Source organism: Carex rostrata, chromosome 2 (assembly GCF_964058835.1).
Source record: "Carex rostrata chromosome 2, lpCarRost1.2, whole genome shotgun sequence".
Classification (NCBI taxonomy): Eukaryota; Viridiplantae; Streptophyta; class Magnoliopsida; order Poales; family Cyperaceae; genus Carex; species Carex rostrata.
In genome coordinates, this window is record NC_135919.1 from 4,977,539 (window position 1) to 4,991,715 (window position 14,177).

The window sequence follows — 14,177 nt, forward strand, 5'->3', positions numbered from 1 at the left end:
GAGAAGAGATAGGATCATGATAGAACCAAATGAAGCAATTTTGCAAGGATCTTCCCTCCTTCCTCTCTTTCTTGATCACCACTCCAATTCTTGAGGCTTTGAATCTTCAAATTTTGGAACTCCCTCTCTGGTGACAGAGGCGGTCTATTTATAGACCTTTCAAAACGGTTGCTTCAATTCTGGGCCCTTATTGGGCCTTTACTGTCTGCTCTGGAAGCTCGCGATGCGACCCGCATCACCACTGAAGCGACCCGCATCAGAATGTGATGAATGCGCCTCGCATGCAGTGGTGCTGCGACCTGCTGGTGCGGCTCTGAGTGGTTGATGCGCCTCGCGTCAAGTCTGATGAGGGTCGCATCAAGGTCTTAACTTCAGCAATTTGCTTGATTTCACCAATTTTCCTGCAAGATAAGAATGAAAGCACAGCAGTACCAATTCTACGCATAATCATTATAATAGATGTTATTTAATGGCTCAAGATTCGTGTTTTGGTACTGAAATTGGTCAAAACAATAGGTCGGATATAGCAATATCAAATTCCCCCAAGCTGACCTTTTGCTTGTCCTCAAGCAAGGAGCATTTTTGGTACCGAATTGGTTCTAAATGCAAGAATCGACATGAGTTGTTATTATCAGGAATTTTGTGAGTCATTCTGATAACAAGTTAGGCTTTTCTCGGACTACTTTGATTCACTCCACAAATTGTCCATTTAACTTCTTATTCTGAGATGTTTTGTTAATTGGAAAGACTTAGAACTCAGATTTATCAATATTCATTCTTAAACTGAAGTTATACCCTCGTTTGTGGTGATTTTTGTTTACGGATAAATTCCCCCAAGCTTGGAGCAAGCTAGGGTCAGAAAGTTGCGGACGTAGTGTGTTGATATATGCAAAAGTATATTATTTTCTATCGAGCTCAAAGGCATCCGAATGGATTGTGCCAGTACTCTTTTTTTATGTTTAAATTGGGAGACGAGCTCAAAGGCGCTCCGAAGGACTTATTGCCAGTACTCTTATGTTCTCCATCTTTTTTTTTTTTTTTCTTTTTTTTTTTTTTAGATTGCATATACCATGAATACACACAAACACTGGTATTCATTCATACCAATGAATATCCCAATCTTTCTTTATATATATATATATATATATATATATATATATATTTTTTTTTTTTTAAAGGCACAATTCAGATTTCAAACGTCTCTCGATACAATTTAAGATCTCATCTTTTCAATTTCACAAAACTATCTCATTCAAGTTGGTTAAGTGGTCAACCATGGGGTTAGACATAAACAATTCAAGATCAGACTAGTTATTACCACAATGGTTCACAAAATCCCCGAATCAAACAAGTCATGCATGGAAAGTAAACATGATACAAAAACGAAAAAGATAAAGAAAAGATAAAGGTATAGGATAAAGGTATACCCCCCCCCCCCCCCCAAGCTTAGTCTGAGCATTGTCCTCAATGCTTCAAGACTGAAAGATAAAGTAAAGAGGGGAGTAAAGAAAGCGAACCTGATCAGTGGTGAGGAGGAGGATGATCTGGCCAATATCCATGGTCCTCATAAAAACGCCAGTCCTCCATGTGAATCTCAAGCCTCTCAAGCCGTGTGTCATGAGCTGATAGATCCATCTGGATGCTACTAAGAGTGTCACCCTGGTCAATCAGAGTGGACTGGATCTCCTGCTGAGTGGTACGGATGGAGATCTGAGTAGCCTGCATGTCCATGATAATGCGATACAGATCTCCGATGGTAGGGTCAGATGAGTGAGATGGAACAGCTATAGAAGTAGAGGTGGGGAGCTGGTGAGACGAGCTAGGGACATCAGTCATGACAACATCCTCGAAGGGATAAGAAGAAGGAAATGGAGCTATAGGGGATGAAGAAGGATGAAATGAGGTATGAGGAGAAGAAGGATGAAATGGAGCAATAGGAGAAGAAGAATGAAATGGAGCAATAGGGGATGAAGAAGGATGAAATGAGGTATGAGGAGAAGAAGGATGAAATGGAGCAATAGAAGAAGAAGAAGGATGAAATGAGGTATGAGGAGGTGGAGATGGGGCTCTCTCGAGCTGAGGTCCAGTGAAAAGCCAGGTACTTTCATCCTCAAAAGAGATCGGTGCTCGAAGAGGCAGCTGGAACTGAGCGCCATGCTGCAGGCGCCAAAAGTAATGGTCACTGTGGTTGGCTGGCCCGCGCACGATCTTGATAAAGGTCGCTGACTGGTAGGCGATGGCATCCATGTCAATCCGACCCCTAGACTGGGTAAAACCCGCGGTCGAGACACCTAACCTGTCAGCTATGAGAGTGACGTAGGCTCCGATGTGGATGGAACCTCCTACCTTCTTATTCTGCTGGATATCGACCCAGTGTCGAACCATGAAGAGCATCAGATCGGGCCGCTCTAACTCCACATGAGCGAAGAGAGGAACTCAAGTGTAAGCTCGTCGAAGCATGGTCGCTCAATCTCCCAGAATGCCGGCAGGAACCCTACTCGCTCAGTGAGGCGGCGGAAATCGTCATAAACTCCGAAAGCACGGAGTGCGTCAAAATCGAGACGGCGTGTGTTCGCGAACTTGCGCTGCTGCAAGAGCTCGAACCGCTCAAACATACCCCGACCCGTGAAAGAGAAGGGAGGATCAGGGTAGTGCTCAGCACGAGGAGTAGTCTAAGCAGAGATGGCATCATAATCCTCGGAGACATAATCAACAGGTGTCCCTGCTGCATAATGAGAGGAAGGAGAAGGGTGATAGGAAGAATGAGGAGAAGAAGAGTGAGAAGGGTTACACGTATTACCAGATGAGCCCGAGCCTTGCTGAGACCAGTCAATCGACTCCGAAGACTCAGAAGGAGAAGGAGTGGGGTATGGTATCCCCTGTTGGAGACGAAGGTCCCTCTGACGGCGGAGCTTTGCTTGATGGCGCTCGTGGTTGCGCTTGGATCGGAGCTCTCTGCACATTGCTTGTTCTGGATCATCCATGATGCGGGTCGCATTAGGGTTGAAGCGGGTCGCGTTGGGTTGAAGCGGGTCGCGTCTACCTGGATGCGGGTCGCACTGGAGAAGCTCGGGGCGCAGCAATGGCGGAAGGGCAACCGCCCCTTCGTCTCCTTCTCTCTCGGCTGTGCTGCCCTCGCGCTCTCTCTGTCTCTCCCTCTTGGTCAATCTCTCTATCACTCTGTCTCTCTCTCTCTCTCTCTCTCAGTTTCTTTCTCTCTCTCACGGTGTCTCTCTCCCTTTCGCTCGGTCTCTCTCTCTTTCGCTCTCTTGCTCTCTCTAGGTACGGTGAAGGAAGGAAGAAGAGGGGGAAGGTTAAGAGGGAGGAGTCGGGTCGCTTGGGCTACTGGTCTCATTAATGCTGTCGGTGTTGCGATGCGGGTCGCATCAAGACTCATGCGGGTCGCATCAGAGTGAGTCGAGTCGCATTGTAACCATGCGAGTCGCAGGAAACACTAAAACTTAAATTATCTAAATGCAGGATAACTAGAAACAAACATACAAAAGGAATGAAGGTTATGCAAAAAGTAAAAAGAATGTTTGGGCTGCCTCCCAAGAGCGCTTGTTTTAGGTCTCGAGCCTGACCGTCGTCCGCTAGGTTTCGGTTGAGATAGGATCGGAGAGATCATGAACAAATCGTCCCGGACGAGGGTGACTCGCAATGTAGTGCTTGAGACGTTGTCCATTGACCTTGAAGGTTCCACACGCGTCATTTCCAATCTCAACTGCACCAAATTGGTACACCTTTTTAACCTCAAACGGACCAGACCATCTAGACTTCAATTTCCCTGGAAAGAGTCGCAAACGAGAATTAAAAAGAAGCACAAGATCACCTTCTTGGAATTCGCGAGGCATGATATGCTTGTCATGGAGAAGCTTCGTCTGTTCCTTGTAGATCCTTGCATTCTTGTAGGAGTGTAAGCGTATCTCGTCCAACTCGTGTAAGTCAAGAATGCGCTTCTCTCCAGCTTCCAGCATGTCCATGTTGATGGCCCTTGTAGCCCAGAACGCTTTGTGTTCAATTTCCATAGGAAGATGACATGGCTTGCCGTACACCAACTTAAAAGGGCTCATCCCAATCGGTGTTTTGAAAGCAGTTTGGTACGCCCACAGTGCATCGCTCAGCTTCAGAGACCAATCCTTCCGTGTCCTCGCTACGGTCTTCTCCAGAATAGACTTGATTTCCCTGTTGGAAATTTTAGCTTGACCGTTGGACTGGGGGTGATATGAGGTGGTGACCTTCTGGGTTACCCCGTGTCGACTCAGGAGTTTATCGAATTGGCGGTTGACGAAATGCTTACCATCATCACTGATCACAGCGCGTGGAACTCCAAAGCGTGGAAAAATGATGTCGGTGAACATGCGTTTCACTGCATTTGATTCAGCATGTCGACATGGAATTGCTTCGACCCACTTGGACACGTAATCCACCGCAACCAGAATGTACTCATAACCGTGAGATGGTGGAAACAGTCCCATGAAATCAATCCCCCATACGTCGAAGAGCTCTACCTCTAGGATGGAATTGAGAGGCATCTCGTTGCGTTTGGAAATGTTCCCTATCCTTTGACACTTGTCACAAGCTGCAACCAAGGTCCGCACATCCCTGAAAAGAGTAGGCCAATAGAAACCAGATTGCAGGACCTTGGCAGCTGTCTTGGAGAATGAAGCATGACCTCCGTATGCTGACGAGTGGTAGTGCTCAAGGATAGAGCGCGTCTCTTCATTTGGTACGCAACGCCTGAGTATACCATCAATTCCTACCTTAAAAAGGAAAGGCTCATCCCAAAAGTAGTGCCTTGAATCTGATCTGAGCTTCTTTCGTTGCTGGTACGTCATGGTGGCAGGGGTGATCTCAGAAGCTAAGAAGTTGGCAATGTCTGCATACCAAGGGTCTGATTGAAGGCTTATGCGGGTCGCATGACCTTGGGTGCTGGTCGCATTGATGGTGTTCAGTGCAGAAATGTACAAAAGTTGTTCGTCAGGGAAAGAATCGCTGATTGGTAGATGAGCAGAGCTTCCTCCATCCAAACGAAGTCTAGAGAGATGGTCTGCCACAGTGTTTTCGATGCCCTTCTTATCCCTAATTTCAAGATCAAATTCCTGCAGAAGAAGAATCCACCTGATCAAGCGCGGTTTAGCATCCTGTTTGCTCAACAAATATCTGAGTGCGGCATGATCTGTGTAGACGATGATTTTGGATCCCACCAAATACGACCGAAACTTGTCGAGAGCGAATACAATCGCCAGGAGTTCTTTCTCGGTGATCGTGTAATTCATCTGAGCTGGGTCTAGCACTTTGCTGGCATAGTAAATCGCACACGGCTTCTTGTCTTTCCTCTGCCCCAGAACTACTCCGACAGCGTAATCACTAGCATCACACATGATCTCAAAGGGGAGAGACCAGTCAGGTGGTTGCAAAATGGGCGCTGAGATAAGGGCTTCTTTCAATCTGCTGAAAGACTTGACACAATCGTCCGTGAAAACAAAGTCAGAATCCTTAACGAGTAGATTGGTCAAAGGTTTCGCGATTTTGGAAAAGTCCTTGATGAAGCGACGGTAGAATCCTGCGTGCCCGAGAAAGCTCCGTATGCCCTTGACATTTGTTGGAATCTCCAGTTTCTCGATCACCTCAATCTTTGCCTTATCCACCTCGATTCCCCTGGAGGTCACTACATGCCCCAGAACAACTCCAGTTTGGACCATGAAGTGGCATTTCTCCCAGTTTAAAATCAAATGGACCTCCTCGCATCTCTGAAGAATCTTGCAAAGGTTCGTCAAACAAGACTCAAAACTTGAACCGTACATGGAGAAATCGTCCATGAAAATCTCCACCTCGTGCTCAATGAAATCAGAAAAGATGGCCATCATTGCTCTCTGGAAGGTCGCAGGCGCATTGCACAGACCGAAAGGCATCCTACGGTACGCGTACGTACCATAGGGACAAGTGAAAGTGGTCTTTTCTTGGTCCTGTGGGTGAATGGGTATCTGGAAGAACCCAGAGTAACCGTCCAGATAACAAAAATAGGAATGATTTGCAAGCCTTTCCAAGAGTTGATCAACAAATGGTAAAGGAAAGTGATCCTTGCGGGTGGCAGCATTGAGTTTCCTGTAATCAATACACATGCGATAACCGTTCACCACACGTGTTTGGATTAACTCGTTCTTCTCGTTCTTCACCACTGTTGTACCACCTTTCTTCGGCACCACGTGGACAGGACTCACCCATTGGCTGTCGGAAATTGGGTAAATGATACCTGCGTCGAGAAGCTTGAAAATCTCTTTCTTCACCACCTCTCGAAGGTTTGGGTTGAGCCGTCTCTGGTGTTCAATTGAGGGTTTGTGATCGTCTTCGAGGAAAATCCTGTGCGAGCAAATGGATGGACTGATTCCTTTCAGATCATTGATGGAATACCCGATTGCCCCTTTGTGAAGCTTCAGTTTCTCCAAGAGTTTGGAGGTCTGATCAGGGTTCAACTCTGCGTTCACAATGACTGGAAAAGATCGATCTGAGCCTAAGAATTCATATCTGAGATTAGCTGGAAGAGGCTTCAGCTCAGGGACCCTTTCTTCTGTCTGCGTGTTGATGCGGGTCGCATCATCTTCCTGCGGCTCGCGTTGAGGTCCTGCGTTTGCTGCGTTCGGCTCGCATCGACCGTCTTTTAGGTCTTCAGTACCTTCCATGCGACTCGCGTTGGATCCTTGCGGGTCGCATCCTGTCTCTTTCAGTTCAGTTGTTTTCACATTTGCTTCAAACAGCTCTCCCAATCGAGCAGTTTCAACTTGCATCTCAGATAAGAAATCAGCGTGTGCTTGCATACCCTCCTGAATTTGCTCAATGAAGTATCCTTCTGCCAAATCCGTTAGACACTCTTCGGTCGCATCAATACGGAAGCAGGACTCGGCGGTGGATGGGTACTTCATTGCTCGGTCAATCTGGAATCGCACTTTCTCTCCTCCAAAGTTCAAGGTCAGCGTTCCTTGGAACACGTCAATGATTGCACCTGCGGTTCGAAGGAAAGGTCGTCCAAGAATGATCGGGACTTCCTTATCCTCTTCCATTTCCATGACTACAAAGTCAACAGGCACGTAGTACTTGCCAACCTGAACTGGCACATCTTCAACTATGCCAAGTGGAAGTCTTACTGAGGAGTCAGCCAGCTGAAGTGACATCCAAGTTGGTTTAAGCTCCCTCACTCCCGATTTCTCAAAGATTGTGCGAGGCATGAGGCTCACACTCGCCCCCAAATCAAAAAGAGCTCTCTTGATTGTTGCTTTCCCTATAATGCAAGGAATAGAGAACTTACCTGGGTCATCCAATTTGGGAGGAAGCTCGCTGTTCAAAATGGCACTGCACTGCTCCGTCAGTTTCACCGTTTCGGGCCCCCCCAAGCTTCGTTTGTTGGATAGAATATCCTTCAAGAACTTGGCGTAAGTGGGCATCTGGGTTAGGGCTTCGGTGAATGGAATTGTGATGTGCAATCCTTTGATAACCTCAACAAAGTTAGCAAACTGTGCATTCAATTTGGTCTCAGCCAATCTTCGAGGGAAGGGTACAGGTGGTCTGTACGGAGGTGGCTTCTCGGCTTTTCCTTTGTTCTGAGCCTCAGGCTTGTCTGATGCGGGTCGCACGTCTGGAATGCGGGTCGCATCCAAAGTCTCTTCACTTGGCTGTGCGGGTCGACTAGCTCCTTCAGGGCCAGGGGGGTCTTCAGAGCTGGATGCGGGTCGCACGTCTGGAATGCGGGTCGCATCAGATGAGGTTTGATCTGTTGGATTGACTGGTTCCTTGTACTGGGTTCCACTTCGCAAAGTAATTGCCTTCGCCTCTCCTCTGGGGTTTGGTTCTGGTTGTGCAGGTAGCTTCCCATGTTGGGGTTGGTTCGAGGCGACTATGTGACTCAACTGCTCAAGCAATTTGTTCTGAGTGGCTATTTGAGTCGACATGGACTGCATTTGTTCCCACATAATTTGGTTCATTTTTCCTTGCTCGTGTGTGAAGTTGGTCGCATAGGGAGGCACATAAGGTTTGGAAGGGCCAGCTTGAGATGCTCGGCTGTTCTGATTGGGGAATGAAGCGTTTTGGTAGAAGTTTCTGTTGTTGCCTCCTCCAGAAGAATTGTTCCATTTATTGCCAGATGAAGGATTATTGAAGGTGTTGTTATTGTTGGCGAGGTTGGTGAAAGGTGGTCTGGAAGCATTGTGGAATGGTGCAGGATTGTTTTGATTCCTATTCCAATTTTGTTGTTCCATTGGATCCTTGGAATAAGATCGGTTGAAGGGAGGTTTTGGAAAAAAGGAAGGTTCGTTGTTGATGGAGTTGACCTGCTCGATCTCCTCATCAGCTTGCACCAATGGACATTGCTCGTAAGCGTGTCTCTCATCACCACACATGACACATGCTTGCGGCTGTTGTTCGACTGCCTTCACGCTCAGCTTGTCCATCGCTCTCTGCATGGCGTCCATCTTGGCGGTGAGAGCCGTGATGTGATCCACCTCGTACTTGCCACCTCCTTGGCTACCTCCTTGGCCTCCTCTTCGTCGTGAGTTGTCACGGCCAGACCACTGCTGGTTCTGCGCCATGCTGTCTATCAAGTTCATAGCCTCTAAAGGCTCCCTTGACATCAGCGCGCCTCCCGCAACAGCGTCGACGTAAGGACGAGTGCTTTCGTTCAAGCCGTCATAAAATGTTTGGATCAAAAGCCAGTCTTGTATACCATGGTGTGGACAAGAGTACTGCAGTTCTCTAAACCTTTCCCATGCCTCATTCAGGGGTTCATCAAAAATTTGACTAAAGCTGGTCAGGTCATGTCTTACCTTGGCAGTTCGTTTATGAGGGAAAAATCTGGTCAGAAACAATTTGGACAATTCCCTCCAAGTCAAAACTGAGTCCCTAGGTAAAGATCCTAACCATTTCTTTGCCTTGTCCCTAAGAGTGAAAGGAAATAGAGCAAGCTTGGTGTAATCAGCATTCTCACCGTTGGTTTTGATGGTCGTGATGCACTCGAGGAATGTTTGGAGATGGGAGTGCGGGTCCTCGTGGTCGAGTCCATGGAAGGTGTTCTGCTGCACCATGTTGACAACCCCCGGATTGAAGTTCGGTTGTTGACCGGGAATCCTTGGTAGTCTGATCGCGCCTCGGACATCTCCGGCCCTCGGTACGTTAAACTCACGCAAGGTCCTTGGCATGAAGACATCCATGTCGTCGTCAGACTGGTCGGTCAAGTCTTCTCTTTCTCTGTCTCTGGCTTCTGCATCCCTGTCCTCCCTGCTCGGATGTTCTGACATTGTTTCTGTGATGCGAGTCACTTCAGAAGTGATGCGGGTCGCGTCAGACGTGACTCGAGTCGCGTCAACTTGGATGCTGGTCGCGTCAGCTGATGTCTGAGCAGGAACAGTGTCGTCTGGAGGAGTGTCGTCAAAAAGCGGTTCTCTGCTCCTCAGTTGGTATGTCAACTTGTATTTACCTGCAGGAGGGGGAATGAAAGCCAGTTTTATTTTTTTAGTGATAAGGAAGTAAAGAAAAAGAAAAGATACAATTTAAAATCTAGATTAACTAAGAAAAGCAAAAATCTAGAAAGGAATTGATAGCCGTCCCCGGCAACGGCGTCAAAAACTTGTTCGCTTACAAAGGTATGCTACAAAGTCTCAGGTACAGCTAGCTGTACCAGTTTAAACCTTGAATCTACTCTCGTCTAAGGTTGCAAGTGCACAACCCTATCCGTATAGTATAATAAGGTATCGATCCTCAGGGACGGTTTAATTCGATTCTAAATTCCTACAAATCCGAGTTAGGTACTAGAAGTGTGAAAGGTTTGGTTTGAATTCGTTTCAATTTCTCAATTCAATAACAAAAGATTGCAAAAGAAAGTAAATGTTTGTTTCAGTCAAGTTTAAAAGGATGTTTCCAGGGTTTCAGATTTCATCCTCAGCTTTGCCTCTCTGGACCCTCACTCGACTCGCATCATCTCTGATGCGACCCTAGTGATGCGACCCGCATGGTCTCCCATGCGACTCGCATGGCCATCGAGTGAATGCAGCATTTCACCTGTTTCTGAGTTATTCGATTGTGCAAGGTTCTACTGACCCTACCCACGATTCCTGAGCCTCAACTCTCGTTTATTAGCACCAGTAACCTAGTAGGGAATTGCAATTTCACCTTCTTAGATCTACAACTTTCAACTCTCGTTTATTCGTGTTCAATCTAAGTCAATTGATCGGTTTGCTAAAGGTATCCACTATCTCTCAATAAATGGAAATCTCACCTTTCGGTTCAATTGATCTATCTTTTCAGATTTCTAACCTACCTCAAGTGCTTGATTAAATTGCAAGAAAGATCTAGATCAAGATATTAGAAGAGATGAAAGATTCATTCAACAATAGTCAATAAAATGCAATCACACAATCTCAATCAAGCTTTAAAAGAAAGATACACAATCAATTGATCATAAGAACAACTCAAATCCAAATGAAATACACACAATCAAAGATTTAGACTACATCAACCCTAGAAACAAGAAAGATCTACTCAAACAACATCATAAAAGAAGAGAGAAGAGATAGGATCATGATAGAACCAAATGAAGCAATTTTGCAAGGATCTTCCCTCCTTCCTCTCTTTCTTGATCACCACTCCAATTCTTGAGGCTTTGAATCTTCAAATTTCGGAACTCCCTCTCTGGTGACAGAGGCGGTCTATTTATAGACCTTTCAAAACGGTTGCTTCAATTCTGGGCCCTTATTGGGCCTTTACTGTCTGCTCTGGAAGCTCGCGATGCGACCCGCATCACCACTGAAGCGACCCGCATCACCACTGAAGCGACCCGCATCAGAATGTGATGAATGCGCCTCGCATGCAGTGGTGCTGCGACCTGCTGGTGCGGCTCTGAGTGGTTGATGCGCCTCGCGTCAAGTCTGATGAGGGTCGCATCAAGGTCTTAACTTCAGCAATTTGCTTGATTTCACCAATTTTCCTGCAAGATAAGAATGAAAGCACAGCAGTACCAATTCTACGCATAATCATTATAATAGATGTTATTTAATGGCTCAAGATTCGTGTTTTGGTACTGAAATTGGTCAAAACAATAGGTCGGATATAGCAATATCAATTTCCAGGCACATAAAACAGAACGGCACATGCAAAATTATCCTAATAAGGCAAACCAATAATGATTTGACTGTGTCATCTCATGCATTCTGGCAATCACAAAATTCAAGATGAAATTGACAAATGCAATGGTGTCAAAAGAAATAATGAAAAGAGAAAAAATTTTCATACTCTCGATTGAGAGCCTGCTCCAATGCATCGTGATCTTCAAACTATTTCTAAGCAAATCACTTGCCTAGGGTTTGCTTGAGGAACAGAGGCGGGACGACCTGTAAGACTGGCCCGTCAGTAGCGGATTTGAACTTGCTCGACCGAGTGCGGCAAGGAGAGGAAGGGGCAGGTTGTTGGCACAGGGGCTTCTTCCGAAAGTTGTGCTATGACAGATCGATTGCGGATCGGTGGATTCCTTGGCGACAAGGATGGGAATCTTATTTCCTTAGGACGAAGGATTTGCGGCGGCGGAAGAAGGAAGGTAGGAGAGAGGAGATCGAGAGAGAGAGAGAGAGAGAGAGAGAGAGAAGAGGGGTTTAGTTTTTCTTTGGAAGAAGAAGGGGTCGATCGGGAAGGGTTCAGTTTTTCTCCAGCGAAAAATTAATTTCATCTGCACGATCTTTTCAAATTCAACAGTGTCGAGCGAAAATAAGTGTGGCAATACGTATGGCTATCTATGTAGTGGGTTCAATTAGAACTAAATGTAGACTTCTACATATATAAATGATGTATTTAATCAAAGTTGGCAAATTATTTAACTGGAGGGTTCAGATCTGATGAGATTTTATATAAATCAATCTCGACCATTGGAGTTTCAGGACAGCCTACTCAATTTAAGATGCATAATATAGAGGAGATAATTAATAATGACTAAAATAAAATAATAAATATTAATAATAATTTATATTAATTTCTTGTAATAATAATTTCAAAATATAATGATTTCCAAACAATTGCTAACCACCTCTATTTATTCCTAATAATTTCTAAATAATTTTGGACATATATATTAATTTCCAAGTACAAATAGGGTGTTCGTAAGCTCACCAAAGTGTTTGGTGAGCTTAACTTCAAAACCCATCAAATCGGTTTTAAATGATGAATTCGAACCGTTGAAACCCGCCTACCTTACGAGTGATGCCGATTTTTTTTATTTATATCCAAAAAAATTTTAAAATTTTAAAATCTTACCAAACCTCTTGTTTATTTTAAAAACTACCCAAACCGGAAATCTTTTTTCCGGTTTCAATACCAATTTCCGGAAAAAAAATTTTCCAGAAATTGGATATTAAAACCGGAAATTTTTTAGGAAATTTTTTTTTCCGAAAATTTCTTTTTTAAGAATTTTTTTTTCAGATTCTTTTTTTTATTTTTTTTATTTTTCAGTTTTTATAATTTATTTATTTTTTGTATTGAAGTATTACAAATATTTAATATATTTTTTTAAAAATAGATGGAATACTATATAATTTGATTTATTCGAAAGACTGCTACAAATAATCCGGATCAACATTTTTCATGCCGGATTTTTTACGGCCGTAAGAAAAATTAATATAATAAAATATAATATATGTATATGTATATGTATATGTATATGTTTATATAATATAATATAATATAATATATGTATATGTATATGTATATGTATATATAATATAATATATGTATATGTATATATAATATAATGAGGAGGGTTCAAATGCACCCTATTCTTTTTCTCCATTTTCAAAGTCCGAATAGTCAATCTGAACCATTAGATGCGATATATATATTAAGATGTGCTTGGAGACCAAATTTTATATTTTTTGGAATTTTTTTACTATTTATTAAGCTACTTTGAAAATCGCTGATCCAATGGTCCAAAAAATGTAAAATCAGCGATTTTCAAAGTGGCTTTTAATAAATAGTAAAAAAATTTCAAAAAATGTAAAATTTGGTCTCCAAGCACATCTTAATATATATATCGCATCTAATGGTTCAGATTGACTATTCGGACTTTGAAAACGGAGAAAAAAGATTTGAAAGATAGGGTGCATTTGAACCCTCCTCTAATATAATATATGTATATGTATATGTGTGTGTCTATATATATATATATATATATATATATAGAGTAAAGCTAGGGTGTGATATGCTCACCAAGAGGGTTTGGTGAGCACAACTCTAAAAGTATATCGGATCGACTTCAAACGTCGAATCCAAACCGTTGAAATCCTTGTACTTCATAAGTGATGCATGTACATATAAAATTTTGAAAGTTTCGAGTTTATTTGCTACACGGTCAAGCGGTCAAAGAAATGATAAAAATTAAATATATAAAACAACTTATAAATTAAGTTATAAAAAGTTCCTTTCTTTGACCGCTTGACCGTATAGCAAATAAACTCGAAACTTTCAAAATTTTATATGTACATGCATCACTTATGAAGTACAAGGATTTCAACGGTTTGGATTTAGCGTTTAAAGTCAATCCGATATACTTTCGAAGTTGTGCTCACCAAATCCTCTTGGTGAGCACATCACACCCTAACTTTACTCATATATATATATATATATATATGAGGAGGGTTCAAATGCACCCAAATTTTTGTGCACCCAAATGCACCCTATATTTTAAATCGTTTTTCTTCGTTTTCAAAATCAAAACAGTCAATCCGAACCGTTAGATGTGATCTATATATTAAGACGTGCTTGGAAACCAAATTTTACATTTTTTGAAATTTTTTTGCTATTTATTAAGCCACATTGAAAATCGCTGATTTTACATTTTCTGGACCATTGGATCAGCGATTTTCAAAGTGGCTTAATAAATAGTAAAAAAATTTCAAAAAATGTAAAATTTGGTCTCCAAGCACGTCTTAATATATATATCACATCTAACGGTTCGGATTGACTGTTTTGATTTTGAAAACGGAGATAAAAGATAGGGTGCATTTGGGTGCACAAAAATTTGGGTGCATTTGAACCCTCCTCTATATATATATATATATATATATAGAGAGAGAGAGAGAGAGAGAGAGTTAGGCTGGGGTGCTATGGGTAGCATAGTGGCCTCTATGCTACGGCTCAATATTCGAGTT